The following is a 23,264-nucleotide window of genomic DNA, read 5'->3' on the forward strand; positions in this document are numbered from 1 at the left end:
AGATCCAAGTCTTTGTCTTCAGGCTCTCGGCTCCAAATGTTCATGTTAAAAAATAAGGAAATCCCGTATAGACACATGCAAGAATTATTTGAGAAGATTGTCTTATTCCATGAGCGTCAACGATGACATTGGGAAGCTTGTTTTCTACCCACTTGAGACCCAGACTAAGAGCTGTCCGTGGTAACACCTCAGGTGCAGGAGGCCCTGGGACAAGGATGTTGAGCTACAGCCCCAGGCAAACGGGGATGGAGACATTGTCTCTGGTCCCTTCTGCAGCTCCAGGTGGTCACCCCGCTGCTGCTTTGTTGGGAATAAACTTCATGAAGAAGGCATGGGGCCTTCAGAACAAAGGCAGGGGGCCTCCTCCCTCCTAAATTGTGACCTCATTCTTATGTTACATGGTGATAACTGATTTTTCTCTTCTGAAAACAATGCTACCCGTCCTTCACTTGTGAATACCAATATGTGTGTGATAAGACGTCAAAATGATGGAGCAAATTGAAAGAAAATCACCCATGATTTGTTGCTTTACAAATTTTCATTTTTTGTGATTTCCAGTTTTAAGATGGAATCCAAAGCAAAGGGAAAATACCTGGTAATGCTGTAAAAGATATTTTACTGTCATTTCCAACATTTTAAGAAGCCAAGACATTTTCATTCCCGAGAATAGCCCCTGCGGCGAGCTCTCTTGCCTGTGAGATTTTCCTACTGACTTAAACTAGAGACCTGGCAGGATTTTACAACCTCTTGATTGAAGTGTGTGGGGAGAGACTGCAGTTCCACATACTAATGACACCTCCGGACAATTATCTGGGTCACCGTGGAGGGCCTGTCTTAGTCTTTCTACAGGAACACCATGGACAGAAACCGGTTCTCCTCCAGCGTCAGAGAAGCAACCCAATAATCTTCTCTGCTCGGCCTGTGCTACAAAGAATTGAGAAGGAAAGAAGGAAGACAGAAGCAAGATTCCACATGGAGCATTACAGTATTTTTAATTATTAGGTCAATGTAGTGAGATGATGCAAATTCCTGTATTGCTTTATGATGACCAGGCTTTGATCAACTCCAATGAGAAATGAATCTCCTTCAATAGAACCTAAGAATAGGCGTCTCCATTTAAGCTGGCTTTGATTCATTATTCATAGAAAAGAAATTAGGTTGTTGGTCCTTAATAAAGGTTGATAAATCAATAAGTGCTATTTTAGAGAAAAAAAATAAGTGAAATTTCCAAAATGGTCCATTCTGGACTCATAGAATATAAATGGAGCGTTCTTAGTGAAGCACTTGACAAGGTCGCAAAGATTTTGCTTCTAGAATGTATGGAGATTTTTAGCTCATGGGAGAGAAAGGAGAAAAGAATCAAATTCAGATACATCAACTTTAATTAAGTTTTTTTTTTTAATATATGAAATGTATTGTCAAATTGGTTTCCATTCAACACCCAGTGCTCATCCCAAAAGGTGCCCTCCTCAATACCCATCACCCACCCTCTCCTCCCTCCCACCCCCCATCAACCCTCAGTTTGTTCTCAGTTTTTAACAGTCTCTTATGCTTTGGCTCTCTCCCACTCTAAACTCTTTTTTTTTTCCTTCCCCTCCCCCATGTGTTCATAGCAGCACTCTCAACAATAGCCAAATTATGGAAAGAGCCTAAATGTCCATCAACTGATGAATGGATAAAGAAATTGTGGTTTACATACACAATGGAGTACTACGTGGCAACGAGAAAAAATGAAATATGGCCTTTTGTAGCAACGTGGATGGAATTAAGTTTTTTTTAATCTTTATTTATTTTTGAGGGAGAGAGAGAGAGTGCGGGGGGTTGGGGGGGTGCTGGTGGTGCAGAGAGAGAGGGAGACACAGAATCGAAAGCAGGCTCCAGTCTCCGAGAGGTCAGCGCAGAGCCCGATGCGGGACTCAAACTTGTGAACCGTGAGATCATGACCTGAGTCAAAGCCAGACGCTTAACCGACTGAGCCACCCAGGCGCCCCTCAGATACATCAACTTTAACATTAAGCACGGAGACCTAAAGATGGAAAGCAAGTGGCCTAACTGTCCATCACTGAATAGTACATTCGATTTCCCTTAAAGACAGATGTACCCGTGTAATCAGAAATAAAAACAAGAGTTTTTTCTTATATTGCCCTAAATCTAAGGTGGTCGTAACCACCTTAGTTTCTTTCCATAGACACTGGCTCCATATTATTTTGGACAAGTTGATGTGCGCTCTGTATATTCTGAAACAAGCAACCGTGTTTGAAGCCTGTGGAAGGATCTTGCATTCTTTCCTGCACTGAGAGAAACCACTGACAGTGAGGAGAATGTACTGCTTCTAAAACATGCCTTCTTCCTCCTGCAGGTTTTAGCTAAGAAGTTAAGACTTTGTACAGTGGAAGGTGAACCGGGCCACATGATGTGGATCTTCCAACTGCTCTAGGAGAGATACAAGAATAAAATATTTGTAGGTAGTCATTTCAAATAATACAAAAGATGTAACCATCTTTCTCTATTGAACGTGTCTTCCAAATGGAAAAATAAAAAGAATATGAGTTTAGATTGTTGGGAGTTAGGTAACACTGAATTATTTTTTTAAATACACCAGGATGGAGACGGGCCCCATTTTGAGTCCATTCATGTAGATTTCTCTGTTTCTCAACCCATGCATTGGCGTGTTTTCATATGTGTATGTTTATATACAATATTAAATGAACATGTGATATGTATTCGTAGATAGTATATATACATGCAGTGTATGGGGACGTATGTGCAAACGTCGAAAGAATTTTGGTCACTAAGCTTTCCTGTGTAGTGAACATTGAGATTTCTAGTGATGTGTTGCTGTCTTCTTTATTGTTCTGATTTCTGACGTTTATGTCTGTACAATGAGCTTATGTCATCTATGCCACTCAGAAAAACACGAGACATTTTATTGACATTTTTATTGGGAAAAAAATGTCACTACTCAATATGTGTGAACAGATCCTGCTTTCACCTCCTGCATATCTTCTCCTATGATGGGTGATATTAGGGCTTTTAAAAATGAATCCTTTGCCTCTCACCCCCAGACATCACCTCCATGTTAAATCAACAGGGGAAAACTAAAATGATTATAGTCTACATTTTATTCATCTTGCAAGTGAGCCATTTTGTTCTTCTAAGTGCACAAACCATTTGCATTCATATTTGGCTGAAATCAAGCATTTATCATACACTGTGGATCATTCCTGCAAACCACATCGGTTTCTAAGAAACAAATGCTGACACGGTCCCACACAAGACAGATGGTTCAACATCAGGGCTTGAAGCTGAGCCCTGATGCTTCCGAAATCTTCATTCCAGGGGCACCTGGCTGGCTCAGTTGGTTGAGCATCGGGCTCTTGACTTCAGTTCAGGACATGATCTCACAGTTTGTGGGTTCAAGCCCTGCATTGGGCTCTGTGCTGACAGTGCAGAGACTGCTTAGGATTCTGTCTCCCTCTCTCTCTGCACCTCCCCTGCTTAGTCTCTGTCTCTAAGAAAGAAAGGAAGGAAGGAAGAAAGAAAGAGAGAGGGAGGGAGGGAGGGAGGGAGGGAGGGAGGGAGGAAGGAATCTTCCTTCCAAAGCAATGCGGAAAGAATGAGGAAACAACCAACACACCTGCATAAGAACGCTTTGACATTCCTGAGACTATAGAGAAATATCACCGCCAACAACAAACTTAAACCCGAACACAATTTTAGTGGATCAAATTATTTGTTGCAGCCAACCCCAGATAGGGGAAAGTTCTCTGCATGTTCTTCGCTTCCAGACAAAGCAGTGACATTCAGGGGATCGCAATCCCAATATGGGTTATGTTGGTTTCGTCTTTACTTTCTTTTCTTAATAAATTATTTGTTTTCACAACTGTCTGCAACTTTTATACAGAATAAAGTGCTGACTTTTACTCATTTGCTACAGAAAAATTCTAATGTTAAGAGAACTGCAGAGTAAAATAAATTAAATTCCATTTTTTTGAAAGCATGGCTTACTAAAGGCAGAAACTTCAGCAAAGAGAAAATTACAGCACTAAAGGTTACGTGAAAAGGAACCACGAAAACAACCTGAGAGGAAATATTAAACATGAGAAAACCTGCCCTGAGCAAATACTGTACCCTGATGTCTTGATTTCTTAGCATTTCAATATTATTTGTAAAGATGTTCTACAAATTGCTGTTAATATTTTCAAAGGAATTCAATAGATGGAGGCAAAATTGAGAGACCACCCACCAGTAGAAGCCATGGCACTCGGTGCTGGCACCAGAATCCACATCATGGCCTCAGGTTCTGAGTCTCTGCGTGGCCGAGGGTCCTCTCCACGGACACACACACGGGCGTGACATTAGCAAGCTGCAGCCACAGGCAAGTGACGTCACTCAGGGCAGGGTGAGGGCGGGGCTTGGGCTTCAACCTCGCTCCCAGAACCGAGGGCACACAAATCAGTGTGGTCGCGGTCCACACTGTTCTATCTCACCGTGACAGGCAGTGGGGTGATGGGGAGACCCAAGGGTTGGCGTCAGATGGGGCCCGAGCACACTGCACCTGTTGCCCTGCCTGGGTTCTGCACCAACTGGGGAGTGATGGGCAGATGCTTGATGGGCCATCACGCCCACTTCCGACAAAGGCTGGGTGGGAGACACTGGCTTCTAGGAAAGAAGGCAGCTAACGAACCCAGGAACCAGCGACTCTCCCTTCTCTGGCCCAGAACAAGGACAAGACCTGCGGGACAGACACACTGGGGCAGACAGGTGCGGCCAAAGGGGACAGGAGGGCATGGCTCTGACCCGCTCGGCTCATTCCTCCCAGAGTTCAGCCCCAGCTCTTTCCTGGGCACAGTGAGGACAGTGAAGAGAAAAGCCAGTAATCACACGAAGGGAGCTCCTTTCCCAGGATGGAAGAACCCCAGTTGGCCAAGGCTCTGCCCCGAGCACAAGGTTTTAGAGTGGGACACCCCTGGCCTTGACTCTGGCCCCCGGACTTACCAGCCATATATGGTGGGCAAGCTGCCTAATTCTCATGCTGTTCTGTTCCTCATACATAAATGCAGATGCAGTTAAATATGTGCATTAAATAAGATGAGATCAATGTATAAAACGCTTGGCAAATGCTTAACAAATGGGAGTTAATATCCACATTGTCATTCTGAGCCGATTGTGTATTTACTCAGTTGTGGTTTTTTGATAGTTATTCATATATTAACCAATGAGATGTGGATCTATGTTACAGCACACTTCCAGTCCCCTCCATCTGTCTGTAGTTACTCTGAGAGAAATCAAAACATCCTGGACAAGGATAATGGAGTATCTTTAATCAAATGCAAACAAGTAAGACTAGGCTATGGTGAGATTTTCCTGAAAGGCTCCCTGTTGATTTTCCCTTCTCAATATGGCTCAAGTTTGTTTCCCATCCTTGCTTCCCAGCCTTGGTACTGGTACCTCTCACCTGTCCTCTTAAATATTCTCCTGGGCGCTGGTCTGCTTCCTCCAATTTCTACCCAGAAAGTCCAGAGAGTTTCTTCTAAAGATGGAAATCAGTCCAAGGAGTTCCCAATCAATCTGGACTCTGCTTCACTCTGCGCCCTCATCAGAGACAGTCATTTCCTAGACTCCTGGGTTCCAATCATCCCTGTCTTCGGACTCAAGGTCAGTTTCTCAAGAGCGTCCTGACTCTAGGCCTTTGCACTCTCTGATCCACGCGCTCTGTTCTTGGCTGTGCTGGTAGACTGTTAGCAGTTTTGTCACCTAAGCAGGTGTCTTCATAACTCAGATGAGACATAACCTTCTCAGGAGAGCTTCTCTTGACCTCCCCGGCCGGGAATAAGACTTACCTTCAAGTCATAATCTCACATTTTACACTCTGTGTAACTTCAGTTTGAGCTGTCCCTCCCCCCAGCCTGGATGTTCCTCAAGAACACGGAGGGAATCATTTCACGAGGATCCTCACTACCAGGCCCAAGCATGGGTACATAGTAGGTGTCGGGTACACATTTCTCCAATTCCTCAAAAATGAATGAATGAATGAATGAATGAATGAAATGCGAATAGATGATGTTACTTGGGTGACTCTTCTCCATTTTTTTTTTTAACGTTTATTTATTTTTGAGACAGAGAGAGACAGAGCATGAACAGGGAGGGTCAGAGAGAGGGAGACACAGAATCTGAAACAGGCTCCAGGCTCTGAGCTGTCAGCACAGAGCCCCACGCGGGACTCGAACTCACAAACCGTGAGATCATGACCTGAGCCGAAGTCGACCGCTTAACCGACTGAGCCACCCAGGTGCCCCTCTTCTCCATTTTTATTCAGTATCCCTATTGCCCCCATCCCTGCCTCTCCCATCCCACAGAGGAGCCATTACAATCCTTTACATTCTTTCCAAAGTCCCTAGTCTAATTGGTCACACTCACTTCTTTATCTAGAATGACCAGGATAACACTCAGAGTCAAGGTCGCTGTGTGACGTGATGGTCCAATCAATAGATTCTCGGTGTAAAGATTGAAAGATCGTAGAATCCACTAGGGAAATTCCTCGGAGAATCTTTAGGGTTTCTTCCTCTCTAATTTCTCTACTTCGAGATTCTGTTTCTGTAATCCCTCCTTCGGCCTCTCATACCCATCCCTGCCTTTTTGGTTTAATGAACACCTCACTAATCTTTCAGCTCGGATATTTTCAGTTCTCAGTTATTTTTGGTCGCTAAGAGCATAGCCGATGCCTGAAAAGGGCCCTCCTTTTTGGAAAGTGACCAGTATCCAGGCAGAATCCAGAGGAAGGGAGGAAAGCAATGTAGGCCTTCAAGAAGCTGTACAAGGAGAAGGTATCTATCCCTGAGATATTTGTCTCCTGGTGTTTCTCCAGTAGAGCAATGAAGTGTCCCCAAAAGAGGAGCCCCTGGGCAAAAAGAGGCAGGTTGCTGCGCTCAGGGTGTCTGGCCTTGCCCCATTCAGAACGTAGTTTGGGTATCTTGCCCTTGGTCCAGAATGGTCCACCAGGTCCAACATTCTCTTGTGGGGCTGTTGGCATTATCAGAATACTTTACAAGAAATTCAAATTTAAAACCCCCAAAACCTTGATGTCATTATCTGGACCTTAACCTTTCTTCCTCCTACGTCCTTTGTATTACAAATAATCATTTTATTAAATAGTTAGCTGTCGACTTTCGGCCGAGAAGTATCTATAATATCAAAGTCCTTGTTAATCTTATAAACACAGTGTTATGTGAGGCAAGGTATGGAGCTGAATTTGGCAATAGTATCTGGCATGAGTTGAATGTTTCCCATAATCAGGTGAGAAATATGAATGCTTGGGTACCAGGCAGGAGAAAGAGTGAAGAAGAGAGAAGACAGGAAATCAGACAAAAGAGTGAGAAACAGGGACACATTGAGAAGAAGGAGTTGGGGAGGAACAGTCAGCGTCAAGGTAGCTGGAAAGAAAACAGGTCATTGGGAGCCCCATGTCGTGCAGTGGGCGAGCTGCACCCCCCCCCCCAGTGACCTTCCAGCTCTTCATGAATGAAGATATCATTAATTCTACTCTAATTAAGCAATTACCCTAGATGGAGAAATTACCTACCCCGAGGTAGCACACTGAAGCCAGAGGAAAGAGGAAACTGTAGATCCTGCTGAAAATACGGAGAAACCTGGGGGTGTTTATGAGAAAGAGAGTTTATTTTTTCTTTTCATTTTTTTTAATGTTTATTTATTTTTGAGAGAGAGAGAAAGAGAGCACTAGCGGGGTAGGGGCAGAGAGAGAGGAAGACACAGAATCTGAAGCAGGCTCCAGGCTCTGAGCTGTCAGCACAGAGCCGGACGCGGGGCTCGAACCCACGGACCGTGAGATCATGGCCTGAGCTGAAGTCGGATGTGCAACCAACTGAGCCATCCAGGTGTCCCAACTAGTAGAAAGAGAGTTTAAATCAGTCTTTTCTACATCTCAGGGCATTAGGAAATCTCTGCTAACAAATGTTTCTCCAATCAAGTAATATCTTTTCATAATCGACTCCTGAAGTGAAGCTAGCTATGCAGATTTTCACTCTTACTTTCTTCTGTCCTTCACCTTGAGCTGCTCTTCAACCTGTTTGTGCTGCTCTTCCTCACGCTCTTCTCCATCACAGGCCCATCCCTACAAGATGCATTTTCCACCATGAAAAATGTGTTCTGGCAGAATCCTACCAATAGCAGGGAAAAGAATACGGAAGGGTGAAGGAAAAGGAAAACTCAGGGCATTTCTTCCTTTCCCTCTACAGCTGATGGAGTCTTTGGCAGTGGCTGAATCTCCCCTGTATATCCAGACGGAATTCTGTGCCTGCCTCTGCCTCTGACTGACCCTGACCCTGGGCTCTTGTAAGTATCTCCTGCCTTTGAGCCTCCAGCTGGGAGAAAGCAGGGTAGTAGCCTTCTGTGTGGCTGGTCCCTCTCTGAGTTGACCCTATGGATTCCTACCAAATTTCTCAACTTTTCCTTCACCTTTTAAACATCTCTTTGTATTGAACTCTCTGTGTTTGAAATTCTCAGAAGGGTTTCCGTTTCTTTTGGTTCTAACCAAAGTCCCAATGAGAAACATATATTACTATCTTCTGTCTTCTTCCATATGCCCGCGTGGCCTTCTTTTTTTCTCCTTCTCTCTTGTCTCTCTCTGTCTCTCTCTGTCTCTCTCTCTCTCCCCTTCTCTCTCTGTCTCTCTCTCTCCTAAATACTGCTCCGGAATTATATTAAATCAAAACAATCCTAGGACTTAATGGTATTAATAAATACATCTGAAGCTGAGGGTACAGCAACGATTCTAAAGATATCAGGAATAGAAAGGGCTATACAATGTAAATAATATTATCAGCACCTCAGACATGCGTGAAAAAGTCAATAAATCAGTGCATCCAATCACTTAACAATCATTTATTAGAACCTCCCCTGGGTCAGTAACTCTCCTTTGTTTCTCTAGAGGAGGGTTGGGGGGAAATGGAGGATGGAAACCATCAGGCGACTGAAATGACCTGCTCTAAGCCTAGGAGATGCAAACGGTCAACGGCAGAGCCAGAAGGTCAACAAATCATTACCGGAACTTCTCTGCAGGCTCTCTACCCCCAGAACAGTGCCAGCCAGGGAGGGGCAGGCCGCCAGTGAACGTGGCTTCATGCCCTCAAAAGCTCCCTTCACGGAGGCGTCGTGGGTGCAAAACTCTGTATCATGTTCTTGTGTTTATTCTGGCTGTAATTCATCTTTATGCATCTTTTGTTTGGCTTTCCAAGACCGGTTTGATCATCAAGCAGCCAATCCTGCAAGCGCCGTGTCCTCACAGCTGTCAAGGACTGTGAGTCCGTGTTTTTGTATTAATTTGCAATTATCATACAGAAAAGGAATGTGTGCAGTGCCAGAAGTATCAGAATATCGCTACAGCGAGGCCTGTTTTAAAATGCATTGCACCGTGGGTTTCTTTTCCAATTCACTGAATCTATCCCAGAGCAGAAATAAATTTCAATGCGATGTTTCTTAGAATTATCTGCGCACTCCCCAAACACCCTGCTTCGTTTCATTCGAAACTGACTGCAATTTAAACCATAACGTACGCCCTTTATGAAACGCTGCGACGTGACGCAAACGGTAAAGAATCGCGGATTGTGCGCGATGTCTTGTGGATCATCTCAGCATCTGGGTTGACCCCAGAGAACCAAACAAACCCTCATAATCTGCATCTGCAGCTCGGAACGCAGAGATCAATATTAGTTTAAAAAAACAAGACAGAAGATACTTTAGAAATCAATTGTTGTTTGTCTGCTTTCTCTTTTTACAACGCGTTCAGTCTGTTAGATGAGACGTTTCTAGAACACGACTTAATTATAGGAATAAAAATATTGCCGTGGAAGACACACTCAGGTTGACAAAACCAGATGAATCTTCAGAGCTTCCATAAGCCCCTCGCCAGAGAGATTGTGAAATGGTTCGTCTTGCGTCTTCTAATAAGCCCAAAGTCAGGTACAACATGAGAATGTTGTCTATGTCAATGAGACAGCTCCAGAGAGGAGACTGGAGCTCTGTCGTAGAGGTGAGAGCCACTGGTGAGGACGGCACATACAGAAGAGGTCAGCAGGGGGACAGGGGGGTGCCTGGGTGGCTCATTCAGTTAAGCATCTGGCTTCGGCTCAGGTCATGATCTCACAGTTCATGAGTTTGATCCCCGCGTCCGGCTCTGTGCTGACAGCTCAGAGCCTGGAGCCTGCTTTGGATTCTGTGTCTCCCTCTCTCTCTGCTCCTCCCCCGCTCACACTCTGTACCTGTCTCTCTCTCTCTCTCAAAAACAAAAACTTTTTAAAAATAAAAATAAATAAAAAGAAGAGGTCAGCGGGCTTGGTGTAGAGGATCTGGTCTGCATCAGGACAGGTCAGCCACAGATGACACTAAGGGAGAGCCTCTTGCCTATGTCACTGAAGGACTCCACTGAGAACAAGAGTTTGGTTTGCTCCGAGCTGCAGATGAATCTAACTTCGATGACGGAACAATTCATTTTAATAAAAGCACATTTTTACAAACTTTCAGCACCATGTTTTACATAGGCATAAGGCTGCATTCTTTCTAGGCTCCTAGGTTCCTAATGTCTTACGATTTTTATCTGACTGTACTTATGGAGGGAGATAATAAAACTGTCAGATAGTTTGGAAGAAAAAGAGAACAAACCCGATATTCTATAACAAAGAGGTGGCGCATTTTTTAAAACTTTTGTTTTGATGGGAAATTTATCAGGATTTGCAGGCCTCAGAGTCTCTGGTGCGTTTTGTCAATGCTACAGGTAGAGCATGTAAGCGGTCCCAGACAAAACACAAACAAATAAATGTAGTTGAGTTCCGATAAAACTTTATTTACAAAAATGATCGCGGGCAGACTTTGTCTTCAGGCTGTAGGTTACCAATGGTGTTTTGCAACACAAAGCTATATTCTGAACTGTCCGTGACTCTTAGCAGAACCCAAAGCCTTCGGCTTATGTGGGGACATTGACGCACCTCCACATGTGGATGCGGCCTCAGGGCAAGCTCGGCGCTCATGTCAGATGAGTGGCAATCACCTTCTACTCTGCTCAGCGCCACAGAGAACATGGTCAGAACCGTGGATTCAGTTTCTGGACGCTCCCTGCACAGGGACAAGACCACACCGAGGAGCGTTCACAGCTGGCTGACCGGGACGGCCACGGACAGCATTGCCACGTGAGAAAAGACTGAAGGAGGTCAGCCTATTTTGTCCCAGGATCAAAGGACATCAAGGAGATCTTCCACTGAACCCCTGTCTCTGGCAAATTCTCACTTAAAAAGGACAGTCTTTTTATTATATATTCGCAACACGGAGGTACAAAACGTGATAGCTGTATGAAATATCAGAGAGGCAAATTTTCTCTCAATATAAGGAAAAACTACATAAAAATTAGAGCTTACCAATAACGCAAAAATTAGAGCTTGGGCCACCTTTGGAAATTTTTCCTAAACTTGGGGGGTTGAGGTAGAGAGCAAATTAGCAGCCCCAGGTTAAACTGAATGGGCGGCTTTGTGATCTGTTTTCTCCCACCGATGTTTCTCTCCAGACTTTTAAATTGAGACCTAACATATTTTAGACATTTTGGATTTCCTTTCCAAACAAGGTGGAGAATTTACATTTTGTGGCACTATACTAAATGACCTGTCACAATCAAAAATCTTTAGGGGCACCTGGGTGGCTCAGTCGGTTGAGCGTCCGACTTCAGCTCAGGTCACGATCTCACAGTTTGTGAGTTCGAGCCCCACATCTGGCTCTGTGCTGACAGCTCGGAGCCTGGAGCCTGCTGCAGATTCTGTGCCTCCCTCGCTCTCTGCCCCTCCCCCCCCCCCCCCCCCCCGCTTATGCTCTGTCTCTCTCTCTCTCAAAAATAATAAACATTAAAACATTTAAAGGGTTAACATGTGTGAGAAAGAGAAAAACTAACAAAAATAGATGATGTAAACAACTCAAATGATCTCTGATTCTCCAAACTATAGTTCCATTAGGCATCTGACATCTGAGAGATCTGGGTACCAAAAAGTTAAGCCGTAGAGTGTATTTCTGAATACAGACACCCTATGTTTCTGCTGTAGGATACCTATACATATAGAGCCTAGTCTATTAGAGCCTAAAAGATTAAAGTTATGGACAAAGTAGTGATATCACCTTGGAAAGCAAAGATAAGTTCTATACCACAAATACGTGTTAATAATTAGTAGACCCAGTGTTGAATTCCCACCTGTTGGAGATGAGTTGGGTGCCTTTTGGGGCCAAATACTCCAAGTTCTGGACAAATTGTTTACCTCGGGGTCAGTCTTCAGTGCTGCTGTAACAAAGAGCCACAAACTAAGTGACGGAAAGAACAGAGATGTGCTTTCCCACAGATGTGGAGGCCAGAAGTCTGAAATCAATGTGTTGGCCAAGTTGGTTCCTCCTGGGGCCAGGAGGGAGACTCTCTACTCCAGGATTACCTCCTTGGTTGCGTAGAAAACCATCTTCTTCCTGTGTCCTCACATTGTCTTCTTTCTATGCATGTCTGTGTCTGTGCCCAAATGTTCCCATTGTTCTGAGGACGTCAGTCACACCGGACTGCCCCACCCCAACCCGGTGATCACATTCCAACTTAATTTCCTCTGTAAAGTCCTCATCTCCAAATAAGGCCACATTCTGAAGGGCTAGGAATTAGAATTCTAACATATTTTTTTTTTTTTTGGGTGAAGGCACAATTCAGCCCATAACACCTTCCCCGGACTATGGGCATCTTAATGCATCCTTAAGGATTGTTGTCAACAAGAGAGGGTCTTTATTTTTGTTCAAGGCATCTCACTGTTCCTGGCACATAAGGGGGCTAAGCAATGCAAGACTGCATTCCGAGGCGTCCAGAACATTTTCCCCATGTTCCTTGGCATTTGTGATCAGTCCGTCAGAACAGTGATATACAAATCTTTAAATAGTTTCAAAGACCTCACTAGGTCAAGACCCACTGGGAAAGACAGGTGTCCCCAACATACTGCAGTGACAGAGTTAGTGCCGATAATTCTTACAAACCAGTGCGTTCTTGTCGCTCGTGCCGACCGCTCTCAGTCACTATAAAATCCCAACTAAATGCAGGCTGCACAGCACCCGTGGGCTGGGAGCTCAGTAAGAACCCTGCTGAGCTCCACACGCACAGCTGCCCGCAGCTGCCCCGAACGCAATGTGCACTGAGACACAATATGGGTCTTCTTAAGCGATCAGACTCATTCGGTCTCGTCTGTGCTCATTACTGCTCACGTCAAAGTGAGCAGGAACAGATCGACACCAGTTGTTCACAGGCCAAAAGGAGCCCGGCTAACATTTGGGTTCACAGATTGGGGGGGGGAGGGGGGAAATGTAACACAATCCACTTTATATCAGCACTTCCATTTGTCAGACACCCAAACGGGAGATCATCCTCTTAGAATACTGGTGAGGGGAATGATGTCATGTTTTCGCTACAGTATTGCCTCTTCTGGGAAAATTTTATGGGAAAATACATGTATCTTAATCATCCCAGAGTTCATTTTCTTTCTGGTTCTAAGGGCTCGAAAACGAGGCGTTTTGTAAGGTGATCGTATCGCAGTCTTAGCACCTGGTATCCATGAATGTGATCGTGTTTGGAAATAGGGTGTTTGCAGATGTAATCAGGTTAAGATGAGGTTATACTGGATTAAGGTGGACCCTATTCCAATGGGTCCTGTTCCAATGGATTTCTACTCCAATGACTGGTATCCTTATAAGACAAGGAAATTGGGTAGAGAAAAGAATGCCATGTGAAGGCAGAGACAGACACAGAGGGCAGATCATCACACAACAGCAGAGACAGAGATGGTTAAAAGGCAAGGAACCCCTGGGGCACCTGGGTGGCTCAGTCGGCTATGCATCTGACTCTTGATTTCGGCTCAGGTCATGATCTCATGGTCCGTGGGCTCAAGCCCCACGTCAGGCTCTGCACTGACAGCATGGAGCCTGCTTGGGATTTTCTCTCTCCCTCTCTCTGCCCCTCCTCTACTCTTGCTCTCTCTCTTTCTTCTCTCTCTATCTCTCTCTCTCAAAAAAATACATAAACTTAAAAAATATTAAAAGGCAAGGAAGCCCAAAGAAGCTAAGCCAAACAGCAGAAGCTAAGAAGATACAAGGAAACATACTCCCCAGAATCTTCGGAGAGAGCGCAGCTCTGCCAACACTTTAATTTCAGTCTTCTAACCCCCAGAACTGTAGAAGAATACATTTCTGTCATTTTAAGCTGCTCAATTTTGTAATTTGCTACGGCAGCCCTAGGAAACTAATACAGACACTATATTAATTCAAAAATTTTCGTGTGCTCCCCTGCTATGCTAAGTATGTGGAAGACAGCATGGTACATCATGAGGAGTTTATAATTTGGTTGGGAAAATAATGCATAAATAGCTATCATGCAGCTCGAAAGTCGCACTGCCCTTTAACTGCATATCATTACCATGTTATCTCTTACTCAGAGCTCTCACTATTAAGAGTCAAAAAGGAATGCAGTCCAGGGGCGCCTGGGTGGTTCAGTCGGTTGAGCAGCTGACTTCGGCTCAGGTCATGATCTCACAGTTCACAAGTTCGAGCCCCGCGTCGGGGTCTGTGCTGATGGCTCAGAGTCAGGAGCCTGCTTCGGATTCTGTGTCTCCCTCTCTCTCTGCCCTTCCCCCACTTGCACTCTGTGTGGGTCTCTCTCTCCCTCCATCTCAAAAATAAACATTGAAAAAAAAAATGAGGTCCAAGCCATCTCCCCATGTGTCTGAGATTGAGGACATGTGGTGCATGCATGTCGGGAAGTGTGTGTGCAGGAGAGGAGGGGCTGGGAAGCTAGAAAAGTAAATCAGGCACCGTCCCTGCTTCTCTCTGCATTTTTAATTTGTAGGAAGAGTTCAAGGAGTCTACACTGGAAGCTTGCTTCTCCGTGGAAGCACGCAGCCACAAAATAAAACAAAGAATGGACTTGTCAAAGAACAGGATTTTGCCTTCTATCAGCCTGAGTGTTTTCCCACTACATTTGTGTTCTCTTTTTTTTTTTTAACTGAGATATAATTGACATGTATCATGATATCAGCTTCAGGAGTACAACCTAATGATTCAATATTTGTGTATATTGTGAAATCACCACAATGTCTCATTAACATCCCTCCCCGTACGGAGTTACAAAAATGTTTTTCTTGTGATGATAACTTTTATGATCTACGTCTTAGCAATTTCCAAATAGGGAATATGTTATTAACTGCAGTCACCATGCTGTACGTGACATCCCCATGATTTGCTGCTTTCGTAACTAGAAGTTTGCACCTTTGGACCCCCTTCACCTGTTTTACCACACCCCCACCCCCTGCCTCTGGCAACCACCAATCTCTTCTCTGTATCTATGAGCCTGTTCTCCCTCTCTCTCTCTCTCTCTGCCACATATAAATGAGATCATATAGTATTTATCGTTCTCCTTCTGACTTATTTCGCTTAGCATAATGACCTCCAGGCTCATTCATGTTGTCACAAATTGCAAGATTGCCCTCTATTTCTATGGCTGAGTAATATATCCCATTAGGGAATTTTCCCCAACTGGATGACAGCCTGTGGTGGGGGCTGTTAGTCACTATGACCTGTCCCAAACACAAAAGGAGGGAAAAGCCACATGATAGATACAGGGTTGAAAAATGACAAAAGATACACGTGGGTGTTGCGTAGGATTACAAGGTGGAATTTGGGGACAGGCACATTATCTTTCCCCTGAAAAGATAAGGGATCTGGGCTATTAGTTGCCCTCTTGCCTTCTGTATGGACAAAGTCTATCCTCCAGAAAAAAAGCCATGTGAAAACAACCTGAACGATGAGAAAAAGGAAGATGCAAAATCCTGCTAGTTTTATCTGAGCACCTGGATCCAGTCATACCAAAACCTAATCCACCCTTGGACTTCTCAGTAACATGGAACGATATATTCCCTCTTCTCAGTGTGCCTCCCATGCCAGAATAAGTCCTGCCCTCTACAAACACATTCCTCTGTTATCAGAATAAGTCATTACATATCATCTCACCATGTTTACACTTTCTGCAAAATCCTCTTACAGAAATGTAACCCTCCAAACTTTGGGAAAAATCTTGTGCACATAGCAATTTATTTACCAATAAAGAGATGGATAGATGGTAGATAGATAGATAGATAGATAGTAGATGATAGATGATAGATAGATAGAGTAGATGATAGATAGATAGATAGATAGATAATAGATGATAGATAGATAGATAGATAGATAGATAGATAATTCTAATAGTGCACGCTTGGCTTAACACTGAAATGTCAACCAGTATGTGTTAAATACACTAAACAATTTCACTCATAGACAAAAGAGAAAAACAACATTATAAAATCAATAGTTTAAAAATAGATATTTGGTAAAATTCAACATCTATTCATGATAACAAAGAAACCTCAATAAAAGAAGACTATAGGTGAACATCTTCAATCAGATAAAAATGCTTCTACAGCAGATTTATACTGAACTTTATGTTTAATGGTGAAATACTGCTTTCTTCCCAACAGCAGGATCAAAGACCAGGATATCTGTTCTGTCCACATCTATTAAGTTGTTATTTCATAAGTCCTAGTCGTTTCAATAGGTCGAGTCATAAATGAGATAAATGTCATACAGATTGGAAAGTATGGTGGGAAGCCTCTCAGAAGGCCCTCCCAATTTCTGGAATCCACACCATGACATAATCCCTACCTCTTGAATGTGCACAGGACTTTTTGATCTGCTTCTAACAAATAGAATATGGAAAATGTAATAGGACATCGTTCCCAGTATAAAGCTAAAACAAAAAACAAAACCAAACAAACAATAACAAAACAAAACAAAACAAAAAAACTATGGCTTCTGCTGGGCATTCTTTGCATCTCTCTCTTTTTGACCACTTCTCTCTTTTTGGCAACTCCCATGTCATGAGGTCACCTTGGAAATATATGATAAAGTCCAAATGTCAAGGAATCAGGGCCTGCCAACAGCCATGTGAGGAAGCTTGGAAACAGATCTCCCTACTCCAGCTGATCCCGCCTATGAGACCATAGCCCCAGCCAACAGCCTAACTGTTCTCAGAGAAATCCCATGAAAGAATCCATGAGAGAAACCAGAGAATCCAACCAAGTAAATCACATCCAGATCTCTGGTCCACAGAAACAGTGAGATAATAAATGCTTGTCCTTTTATGCCACTAACTTCTGAAGTAATTTGCTATGCAGAAATAGATAAATCAGACAGGAAGAAATAAAACTATCTTTATTTGCAGATGGCAAGGTCTCTGCTGAAAGAAACAAATCTATGAAAGGGCTCCTAGTTCTTCAAGGCCATAGGATGCAATACGAATTCTATTTTAAATACTAGAAACAGAAAAATTGAAATAAAAATGAACATTTAAAATGGCATAATAAAACACAAAATGCTTAGAGATAAATTGAAAAACCTATGTGCAAAAGCTGTAAGCTGAAAACTATAAAATATTGCAAGAGAAGTTAAATAACAACTAAATAAACTGGGAAATATACCATGTTCATGGATCAAAAAAAATCATTAATGTTATGCTGTCCATTCTATCCAAATTATCTATAAGTTCAATAAAATTTTGTCAAAATTTCAGCAGACATTCTTATAAAACTTGAAAATCTGACTCTAAAATTATATGAGAATTCAATGACCTAAAATTTGCAAAACGTGTTTTTTAATTTAAAACAGAGAATTATATGGAATTTTTATGTTTTAGTGACAAAATTCCCTCCCACTCAAAATACTATGTAGAAATCTCTTTTCAACAAACTGTTTCATCATGGTGCAAATGATAAGCAAAGAATACTTTGACAATCTATTGCAATTTCACAGTTGCAATTATTCCATGAAAATAAACTTTTAAAATGTGTATGTTGGATCATTTGTTACTTTATATAATGCTGTAATTCAAGCCATGATTAACACATTTCTGTAACAAATTTTTAACGGAAAAAAATGTTTCAAAATCAGAAATATTCCACATAAGGTAAATTTTTAATTGTTCTTGCTGCTAAATCTAATTATAGGCATCTTTCAGTGACTCAACCTTTTGCTACGTCTTGTGAGCTGAAGGCACTCCCTCCAATCCCCCTGTATTCCCAGGGTGTCTCCTTTTATGGGCCCCACTCCTAATTCCCTGCAGGTGCTTGCCTGTTCATCACATTTTTGCTCTTCTGCATGACCTTCTATAACTTTTATCCGAGCAACAGAACATGTTTCCTGTTGTTGCTTAGGTGATATGAAAACATTATTTGAATAATAATCTACTTTAAAACACTTAAGTATTATGTTTTTATATCGTAAAAGACAATGTTGATAGTCATTAGTTTTCCTTCTCATTTTGGGCCGTACGAAATGGGATTCTGCATCCTCTATTGAACCACTTACTGTCAAAACACATTATCACCTCCCTTCCTAGCCTCATTAGCTCTGAATTAGCACATTTTGTCACTCCCGTCATCGGTTCCTCTCGGGAAGATGAAATTTCCTGTGCCACTATGATAGCATGACTCTATTGCTAAGCTGCTCACTGCACAGTCGTGCTATCGGGTTACTAAATCCAGAGGTTTGCTGCTCTCTTTCTTCTCCCTTCACTCCCCTCTGTTGTGTGTGGAATCAGTGGGATTAAGCCACAGATCAGCAGCCCGGAGTCCCGCCTCCTCTGGACAACGTCCTTTCAGGAGCAGGTATCTCAGCAGGTAGAGGAGCTCCCTGGAGCTACCGATTTCTGCTCATCTCCCCAAAGTTCATGGGCCCCAAATATTTAATCTCTACTCGTTGGGATTTCCTCCTCTTTTCCCAAGTGTCACTAAGTAAAAAGACTGCTGTGGAGACAAAACTGATGATGAAAAACAGCAAGCGATCAACTGTCGGCACATCAGGTTTTTTTTTATTTCAGCTTCATTGAGTCCTGTTCTTCCAGCAGTGCCCGTGTTTCCCAGTGCTGAGGCCGAGGGGCGCAGACCCCTTCGTGACACCCTCTCCTCCCCAAACAATGCTGATGTCCAGGCCCCTGGGTGCTGTCGACCCCTGCCCTTCTCTGCAGAGCTCTGAATCTGCAACAGAAAGTGGCCACCTGGGCTGATGGGTTCTGAATCTGTCGTGCATCGTTAGTAAACCGCCATTTTCGAGTGCAACTCTGTATTCGCCTCCTTTGGGAAGTGATGAGAAACCATGCCGAGCGCTGCTGAGTTCTGAGGAGAGAGCATGGTTTCTTCTCTTTCCCCCCAGGCAACCATGATCTCATGATAGCTGTCCAATTCCTAGACCCCCAGAGCATCAGGCACAACATCAAGGTTTTAAAAAAAAAACTTCAGAGGTTAAATGCATGTAGAGAGTGTTGGAACTTGCTGCCCCAACCCTACCTAAGAGCATGGTGTCCTCTCAGCCCCTGGGACGTCAGCACAGATGCTTGAAGATCCAATAAGTGGGGGTGAGAGAAGGAGTAAACCAATATACTCCAAATTTTAACATTGTGGAAACACAGCTGTGCAAAGGTCGGGGCCCCACCCTTCAGACCTTCTGTTCTATCAATATCCTTCCCACCAGCAGGATCAGCTTCATAATTTGCGGGGTCAGGGGCAAAATCAAAAATTGCACCCTTGATCAAAAATGATTACAAATTTCAAGGTAGTGACAGCAGAGCAGTAAGTCAAACATGGGGGCCCTACTGAATGTGGGGGCCTGTGGGACCACACGTGCTGCCGCCATGAAGCTGGTCCTGCCGGCAGTTGACAAAGAGGAGGGGTCGGTGAGCACGGAACACAGTCTTCTGTGGACCCATTTTGCCCATGGGCTGCAGACCCTCCCTGGAATTAAACCACCAATTGTTCCATTTTTCCCTCAGCTCTTAGCTGCTACAGGTTGTCTAATGTATCTTACCTCCATTTGGGCAAAGACCAACCAAGGTGCTGCCATTAACCATGAATCTGCCCTCAAACACTGCTTCCCTACGTACGGTAGGATTATCGTTAGAACGGACCAGCCGTAAGATATCTTAAGCCCTAAAACATAGAGCTACTAGAGAGCTGCCCTGCTTGTCTTTGAGGGTTTGGAAGAAAGCAAACCTCTCCCCCCTTGGGACTTGCACAGCAAGGTCATCCCAGAGAGGATGACGACTGCGTATTTCTGTCTTCCCCTCGAGTGCATAGTTGACAGTTGACCACGTGGTGTGACAGAAGCAGCATTCACAGCCTTTGGTTGCATCCCCCCTGTTAAAAAATAAACACTTCTGTTTCGAGTTAGTCTCATCAGGAGAGTGATTCCTCTGTCTTACAGCAGTGATGTCCAAACTCTTCCCCAATAACTGTACCTTTCAGGGCGAAGGCGAGAGCAGTAACATCACTGAGATATGCGAGTGGAAGTGTAGCTTCAGAAAAAATGGAAATTCGCATGCGAACCCTCATATGTCACCTGTGAATGCCATGTGAATGTTCACAGTGCCAAGTGCTGTAATATTTTTTTTAATAATATTCTTAAGTAACCAGGAAGCTTCTCATATCATCATTAAGAAAAATTGACGAAGTTTTATCATCTTTATCCTATGGCTCCCTGTATGTTTTGACAAGTGGGTTTACCTTTTAAAAATTAGGACATTAAGTTTCTTGGTTTCTGTTACTAGAAACATACTTCTTGAGGGACAGGTCAGTGATTCGCTTATCAGCCAATTACACGTTAGTATGAATAAGCTTATGAGAACTTTTTCTAAGCAGGGGTGAAGGCAGAAGTCAGTGTAGTACAATTAAGCCGTGACGTATGAGGGGAGAAAGGGATCCCACTGAGTGAAAACGATGACACAAAATTAGACACAGACTCTTCTCTATTAAACGGTGTCTCATATTTCCTCTTCCGGCAAGAGCTTATCCTTCATTAAAATAATCTGAATATTTACTTCAATGGGTTTCCACCGGAAAAAAACCATTAAAGCTCCATTAACCTGGCCCCCATTCCCATCGCCCTCACTGTGGGCTGCCGACGGGTCGACCGCAAAGCAGGTTAGCTATCTCACACCTCCCTCAACAAGAACAGTCACAAGTTTCTCCATTCTGGAGTTCCGTCTCCCTCTAGCAGGCACAAGCTCTTACGTCACTGCATCTTCAACCAACATATATCTCACTCTTCCCCCTAAAATTGATTTCAGGACAATGTCATTCGGAACCAAAGGGCCTTCTTTTAGAGGTACCAACGAATATTCATGTAATGGCTTCAGTTCAGAGGCAAAAAGAAAATACAGAAAATACGTACGGTGATGTTATCAGACTCTCGTTTATCAGAAAGATACAGTCTTCCCAACAGAAAAATATTACTGACTCTAATAATAGGTAGAAATGACACAAATGAATAGTTGGGTTTACTCTGCACCTTACTCACTGAACTTGGAGAAATTCAAGGCCAGTGTAAAGCCTTCCCTCTGGTCTGGGCAAGCGATGCGAGCCCCAGGCTCCCTCCTTCACCGGAGGGCAGAGAATGCACTTCTGAATCCACCAGTGAGCGTGGGGCTCCCATCCCTCACATCTTAGCTGTATTAGGGCTTCTCTGTCCCGTCCACCCTCTCTGCCCTCATGCTTCAAAGCCAAGTAATGCCAGCGCCTCAAATCGTAGGCGATCGTAAGGCTCCAAACCACATTGACATGGTTACGTTTAAATATTTTTTAAACATCCATGTTAAGGTGCTGCGCAAACACCGGTTCCTCATTCCCTGCCTCCTCACCTTTGCATTCTTATTACAAGTCAGTTTTCCGTTCCTTCTCCATCTCACTTGGTGGGACTATCTTACAAAAATCTCGAAGGATTTTTCCTGAGTAAAGTAGAATGGGTGGGTAGCAAAAAGAAATCAATCGGTTATGTATCCACGTAATAATATGCAATAAATCGGGACGCCTCTGGGGGGCGCAGCTGGTTAAACAACAGACTCTTGATTTCTGCTCAGGTCACGATCAAGCCCCACGACGAGCTCTGTGCTGACAGCACGGAGCCTGCTTGGGATTTTCTCCCTCTCTCTCTCTCTCTCTCTGCCCCGCCCCCCCACAATAAATAAACATTAAAAACCATATACAATATACTTATTTTTTTTCATACTAAATAAACTCATAGGAGAAAGGATCTGAAGCAGTCCGGTGATTTATTAACATTGTTGCCCAGATTGGGGAAAACTCCTGGAGAAAAGAAATATGGGAAGCAGGCTTTGATTCATATTCCAAAAGGAGTAGCCACAAAAGTCCTCCATTTACTTAATATGTATCAAATATATACTTCTGAACCTTGCTGTTAATTTTAAATTAAAAAAAAAAAAAAAGCACAAGCCACAAGGCAGGAAGAAATAGGTAAAATTAAGGTCAGAAGGAACACTGACCTGTTCAGGTACAAGGAGAAGTCCTCATGGAAGATCCAAAGTTGGAAGTGGGTGTTTGATGGATGGGCTGCGGCCGTGCACTGGGCTGGTTCTGTTCTTTCTCTCTGCTTTCCCATCGCACCAGGGTTTGTCAGACTGTGGTCTGTGACCTCAGGTCCTCGTGCGCCCTGTCGGTAGGGACGGCAGTGTTCCTCCAAGCCTCTCACAGGAAGTCGTGAGGATTAATGAGAACGTGTTTGCCACCCTCGTGTGCCTCAGAAAAAGATCACGTCAAAATAGAAGACGTGTGGCCTTGGACCCTGAGAGGAAACTATGCCAAAACAAAGCACTGTCCCCTCGAGTGAAGAGAGAGTTCTACCGCTCAATGGTCAGAAGGTCCTAATTTTTAATGCCCGTGACTGAGTAGCCTTCCTATGTGAGAAGAAGCATTTCTTCCTATTCCCATACCAAAGTTCTCCTCTGGTCACTTGGAAGTAAGCATTATTTAAATTCATCACCAATGCTAGAAGATCTAGAAATCATGCTGAAGATAAATAAACATATTTTTATATCTGACAATTGGTAGTTCCCATAGAGTCTCATGGGTTGAAAAACTTTTTTTTTAATTTTATTTATTTATTTATTTATTTATTTATTTATTTATTTATTTTATTAAATCTAATTTATTGTCAAGTTGGTCTCCATACCACACCCAGTGCTCATCCCAGCAGGTGCCCTCCTCCATGCCCATCGCCCGCTTGCCCCTCTAGGAAATGTCAAAGGGAACCCAAGGTCACAAACTCAAGCTCTTTGCATCATACAGGTGTTTCCCACTTTCCAGAAGTTCACATTATGCCAC

This window comes from Prionailurus viverrinus, chromosome A1, assembly GCF_022837055.1.
Source record: "Prionailurus viverrinus isolate Anna chromosome A1, UM_Priviv_1.0, whole genome shotgun sequence".
Lineage (NCBI taxonomy): Eukaryota > Metazoa > Chordata > Mammalia > Carnivora > Felidae > Prionailurus > Prionailurus viverrinus.